The 6,322-nt window shown below is 47.1% G+C and overlaps 1 long non-coding RNA gene across 1 annotated transcript; it reads left to right on the plus strand.

Annotated features, from left to right (window-relative positions):
• The first annotated feature begins 490 nt into the window (after nucleotides 1-490).
• Nucleotides 491-4,767, plus strand: LOC113962240. Its single transcript, XR_003532491.1, has 3 exons — nucleotides 491-501; nucleotides 1,876-1,881; nucleotides 4,685-4,767. It is a non-coding gene; the product is annotated as an uncharacterized LOC113962240 (long non-coding RNA).
• The last annotated feature ends 1,555 nt before the right edge of the window (nucleotides 4,768-6,322 follow it).

Raw genomic sequence — 6,322 nt, forward strand, 5'->3', positions numbered from 1 at the left:
GCTTCCTTCGTAAGCCAGCAACCGAGGTGGGTGAGAAGTGAAAGCGCGTGGGAAGTTCCTATTCCTGAAAATACACCAAAGGAAGCCCAGTAATTTTTTATTTTAGGCCAAATGTTAATGTTGGAATCACAGTCTGCAGGGAATGGCAAGGGTGGTGGAGCGGTCCAAGAGGGTGGAACAAGAAGAGGAGGAGTTTTGGGGGCCGGAGCGGCGAGAGGTACTGGGGGTTTGGGAGGTGTAGGACGAGGTTTTGGGAGGACTGGACGTTCATACAGGACAAATGTCCTTTTGGTTCTGCTAATTGTTGACGAAAGAGAATTTGGAGCCTGATCTTGCGGGGAGGAGTCTGGGAGTTGAAATTTAGCTGGATTAAAAAGGGCAAGTTTTCCTACTGTGCAAGGTCCGCCTTCTGGATATGCAGGAATTCCCTGCCAAGCCCGGTCCCCGCACAGGAGGAAAAACCCTTGGGGGAGTTTTCTCCACCTCGGTATTGTCTCCGTGGTCACCGCAGTGATCACGGAGTGGTTGCACCAGGAAGAAGGAAGCTCGCGATAGATGGGCTTATTAGCAGAGACATTAAACGGGGTAAACAATTTGGGTTCTGTGTAGCGGTGAAACATGATGCAGGTGTTAGTAGGGACCGAACCGAAAAGGTCGATTTCTTGAGGAGGGTCAAAAGAAAGATGGGTGCGAGAGACAGCTTGAGCAAGAGTAGCGGAAGTGAAAGGAAGAGGGTCTGTAATTCGGGTGAGCGGTAAAAATGCATTCCAATCGTTAGTAGAAGAAATAGGGACCCCTACGAGACAGGTCTGAAAAGGGTTGCCAGCGCCCGACTGGGCCAGACACAGAGTGTCTGTTCCCGTAGCTTTCGCCAACGTTACCCATAGATTTTCATTAGGTTGGTTCATCCAGTTCTTTAGAGGGAATGATGTGGAGGTATCGATGAAACTTAGGGTGATGGTGAAGAGAGTGGAGAGGTAGACGGTCCACATGCTGCGTCTCGCTCTTGATATATCTTTATTCGCCGAGTTGGGACCCACTTTGGTCCTGTTGGTCCTGCAATACATGCGTACCCTTTCCCCCATGTGATTAGGGAGAAAGGGCCCGTCCACGATTCTGTTATTACATCTTTATACATGATTTTTGCTTTCTGCTTAATTAACATATCTTCTGATTTAAAGTGCTTGTCTATGGGACTTCTGTCTGTGTGAGTTTCTTGTTCCTCTGTTAAATTTAAAAAATTTAATACATACATAACTTTTTCTAATCTTTCTTGGGGAGTTAGGCCAATACTCCCCCTCTTTTGTTTATTTAGTAAATTTTTGATGTTTTGGTGGGCCCGCTCTACTATACCCTGTCCCGTGGGGTTGTGAGGAATTCCAGTGGTATGGTGAATTCCCCAATCATCAAAAAACTTCTTCGTGTCTGCAGATACATAGGATGGTCCATTATCGGTTTTAATTTGTTTGGGGACTCCCATCCTAGCAAAAGCAGACAGGAAGTGTTTTTTAACATCTCTGCTTTTTTCCCCAGAATGCGCGGTGGCTACAATCATTTTTGAGAACGTGTCCACAGACACATGAACATACTTTAATTTGCCAAATTCTGGTATGTGCGTAACATCAGATTGCCAAATTTCTAGTGCTGACAGCCCCCTGGGATTTGTCCCCTCTGGAACCAGTGGGGCAATTTTTTGGCAATCAGGACAAGCCTTTAGTATTTCTTTTGCTTGAGTTAATTTGAGGCCAAATTGTTTTTTCAGCGATCGCGCATTCTGGTGAAAAAATTCATGCGAAATTTTCGCTTGTTGGTACAAATTTGGGGTAACCACCATACCTGCCAGATGGTCGGCGATCTGGTTTCCCTCAGCTACAGGACCTGGTAGAGTAGTATGGGACCTCGTGTGGACAATATAATATCTGAATTCCCTAATATCAATTAGAAACAACAATTTTTTTAACAAATTAGATAATTTTTCATTAGATACTTCTTTTAGATACGAATTTTCAATCCTTTTGACAATGCCCACAACGTATGCCGAATCCGAAACGATATTAATAGGTTCTTTATCAAAAATTTGAAAGGCGCGAACAACTGCTGATAATTCTACAATTTGTGGAGAACCTTGTACTTTGTGAATATCTTGGTGCCAATTATCTTTTTGTTTCCAGACAATTACTGCGTTTCCGGTTCTCCCTGAGCCATCGGTAAAAATGGTTTTTGCATTTTTAATTGGTAGGTCTGATTGCATAACTTTTAGTTTTAATGAAATTGGGATTAATCTTTGCAAAAACGGGCACGCCGGGAGGTGAAATTTGACTTCTCCCGGGTAACCTCCGATGGCGATTTGGAAGTCCGTAGAATTTTGCAGCAGTTGTTCCAGGTGTTCAGAAGTCAATGGGAGGTAGATGTGATTTGGTTCCTCTCCACTGAGTTCTAAACACCTGGTGCGTCCTTTGAAGATCAGTTTGCCAATCATTTCTGCCAATGTTACGATCGTTTTGGAAAATTGGTGGGGGAGGAACAACCACTCCCACAGACAGAAGTCTTTTCCACCCGTTGTAAATTGTCCCAAAATCGCTAGTGGTTGATGTTTTTCTCTGATGATGACTAGTGAGGATGGCAGTCCCTCCATCCTGCGACTTGTTTGTCTCTCGGATATCTTTGTTTCGACTGTGGTAAGGGCCTTTCTGGCGTCAGATGTTAAAAATCTGGGGGAGGACAGATCTGCATCTCCTTTGAGAAGTTCGAACAGTGGGTGCAGATCACCGGTTGTGATCCCCAGCACAGGTCTGATCCAATTGATCGCTCCCAGTAGCTTTTGGAGGTCGTTTAAGGTTCGGACTTTTTTGTCAATTTCTACGGATTGAGGTTTTATCGTTTTTGTGTTAATTTGGAGTCCGAGGTACCTCCAAGGTGCTTCTCTTTGTATTTTTTCAGGGGATATTTCCAATCCATTTGAATTTAGGGCCATAATTGTAGCGTCTAATGTTCGTCTGACTGACAGTTTAGTTTTTGCGCAGATCAACACATCATCCATGTAATGGAAGATGATTGATTGCGGAAATTTCTTTCTAATTGGTTCCAACACCTTTGCCACAAACATCTGGCAAAGTGTTGGAGAATTTTTCATCCCCTGAGGAAGCACTTTCCACTGGAACCTGCGGTGGGGTTCACAGGCGTTGATGGCAGGGACCGAAAATGCGAATTTTGCCGAATCAGCCGGATTTAGATATATATGAAAAAAGCAGTCCTTAATATCAATCACCACCAGGGGCCATTCAGCGGGGAGCATAGATGGTGAAGGCATTCCCTGCTGGAGGGCTCCCATTGGCTCGAGGACTTCATTTACTTTGCGCAGATCCTGGAGAAATCTCCAGGAACCTGAGGACTTTTTGATGACGAACACTGGAGTGTTCCAGGGACTGGTGGAAGGCTCCAGGTGTCCTTTAGCCAATTCTTGATTAACCAGGTCATTTAGAATTTGCAGCTTTTGTCTGGGAAGGGGCCACTGATCTACCCAAACTGGTGTTTCTGTTTTCCAGATCAGTTTGGGCAGCTGCACTTGTTCAGTGACCCCTCCTAAAAATTTTCCTCGGTCCCAAGTGTCAGTTGCCACTGTTCCATGGCGTCTCTTCCCCATAATGTAACGGGTATGTTTAGTACATACGGTTGTAGAGTTGCAGGTCTGTCCTCTGGCCCGTATGCTGTTACCATTTCCCGACTCCTGACAGGGTGTTGGACTCCTCCCACACCTCGGACCCTTGTATCTGTCGTGTGGGCTGGCCAACTGGGTGGCCAGTCCTTGGAGGCGATGATGGTAACGTCTGCTCCCGTGTCCAAAAGACCCTCCACCGTCACCCTCTGTGGGTGTCTAGACAGGGGGAAGAGAACACGACACGTTAGTAGTGGTCGAGAGGCCCTCACTGTGGTTGCCCAGTGGGCTTCCATCAGTGAGTTATCTCCCCGTTCTTCTTCCCACGACACCGCACAAAGAAGATCATCCGTGGGGATCATCTTGGCCACTGGGAAGCAGTCCTCCAGCTGTAAAGGTGGAAGGTGGACAGTTAGACAGATGGCGATGTTGGAGTTCGTCAACCCTGTCAGGAGTGTGGGAGTTACAAAAATGCCCCTTGCCACAGCCGAAAGATGAGAGACTATCAAATATATAGTGTCTGAGTCTATTTCTGCAGATGGTGTAACTTTAATTATCTGTTCACATTGATTTAATAAGGGTAATGGATGAGTAACGGTAAGGGTTATCCAATTTAGGGGGGTACATTGATTTTGAGGAGGGTTATGTTCTGCCGGAGGTTTCCCAGTTATGGGGTGAATGGGCGCGGTGTTTGGCGCAAGATGGGGTGTGGTTGAGGGGTTATTTGTGTCTTCGCGCCCCCCTGAGCGCTCTGCTCCCCGTTTCCCGAATGCTCACAAGAGCATTGACGTAGGTCGGGCAGGGAGCTAAAGGTGACTTTCCTTTTAATGTTGGGAGATTTTCTGGGGGGAAGGGGTTCACCGTTTATGTTGGTCACCGACCTACAGGCCGATGACCAGTGAAAACCCTTCCCACACCTCCGGCAGAGGGATTTGGGTACGTTTGATAGGTTAGGTTCAGAATTAATTTTGGGGCAGTGTTTCTTAAAATGACCTTTTTGGCCGCAATTAAAACATGTTTGGGGTCCAGTAAAGGCGGCAGCCAATAGACGCGCTTTATGGGAGTTGGAGCCGATGTTTTTACAGGCTTCTATCATCTCAACCAGAGAGGGATTTTTCAGCATTTTTAGTGCCTTTTGGCAATCTTCGTTAGCTTTTTCAATAACCAATTTATCAAATAGAATTTCTTGACTTTCCTTTTGATTGACTTGTCTCTTAATCGCTTCTTTTAGCCTGGTTATAAAATCAATAAACGGTTCTTTTGGGCCTTGATTAATGAGGGTGAAGGAGGGTGTTTGGACGTATGCGTCCGCCACCCTTTTTACTGCTTCTAATGCCAATTCTTTAGTGATTTCTAAAAATTTGGGTTCAATTCGGGATTGATCCCCTCTGGTTGAGTAGCTTCCCTCACCATAGAGCATGTCTATTGCCTGCCGCACAGGGATACCCCTTCTCTCCATTTTTTCATTTACGTAGGTTACAATTAGTTTCTTCCATTCAGCCTCAAATACTGAGGACTGGATGGTGGTAAAAAGACCATTAATAACAGCTCTTATATCGTATGGAATCAGCAAGTATGCAAGGAAGAAGGACTCCAGGAGACCGATCGTGTATGGCGCTCCCAGGCCATACTCTACCATAGCTTTTTTAATATCTTTCAACATGGGATACGAGATCGGTCTCCATTCCGGAGCTTTCCCCTCTTCCAAAAATATCGGAAAGGCTTTTAGGAATTCTGTGTCATTAGCCTGAGCGGCTTCCTCCCTGAAAGGCTTCCATATATTGGGCATATCACTGTGCCTCTCAGGGGAATGTTGGACTCGGTTCCTGTCATTGTCAGAGTCGGTGTCGGTGTAGCGGCAGGCGGGGTAGGCCTTGGTGTTACGGGCCCTATGGGCGCGGCCATGTTGCCGGAAACCGGCTTTGACCTTTGGCCTAGCCCCGCCCCTCGCCTCCCTCTCTCCCCCAGAAGGTGACCTCTCAGGGGAGGAGGTGGTGCTGGAGGGAGTGGACGAACACGTGGGCAACTCATGGGAGGGGTCTCTGACGCGCGCAGGAGGGGGTGGAGGTGGTCTGGAGGGTGGTGCTACAAGGGCCCGCCCCCTCTTTTCCCGCGCTGCTGATTCCCGCGAGGATTTTTCCCGCCTCCGTCCCGCGCGTCTCCCGTCTCCCTCTTCCTCGCCGCCATTTTGTGTTCGCCGTGATGTTGTCTTCTCCCTCCCGCCATCTTGTGAGTGTTTCAGTTGGTGTGACGCAGTTGTTTTTTCTCGTTTGGTGGCCGGTACATGGAGGCTGCTGTTCTCGTTCATCATCTGGTGCTGTAGCACCATCAGAACTAGCCTCCAGGCAATGAGAGCTTGTTTTGCCTTTCGGTCCCCCTTTTCATTATCACGCCATAGGCTGTAGCCTATCGCCTGCCATTCTTCGGCTGTGGTGTCGTCTGTTAATTTGTGATTTTTACTGTCCAGCCATTTGGCGAGTGCCTTGGCGGATTTCTTATCCAAGGGGTGACCGTGCTCAATGATAAAGTCTTTAAGACGCCTGTATACGAATTTCTGGGAGGTGGACAGTGTAAGTCCCATTTTCGGTGTTATGGAAATCCTCCCTTTTTGTTAAAAATGTGGGGATGTTGGTGTTGGGGTAGGTGTGGAATGTCCCCAGCTGCTCA

The sequence above is a fragment of the Neopelma chrysocephalum genome, unplaced genomic scaffold, assembly GCF_003984885.1.
Source record: "Neopelma chrysocephalum unplaced genomic scaffold, ASM398488v2 Primary Assembly neopelma1_129963, whole genome shotgun sequence".
In the NCBI taxonomy this organism is placed as follows: Eukaryota; Metazoa; Chordata; class Aves; order Passeriformes; family Pipridae; genus Neopelma; species Neopelma chrysocephalum.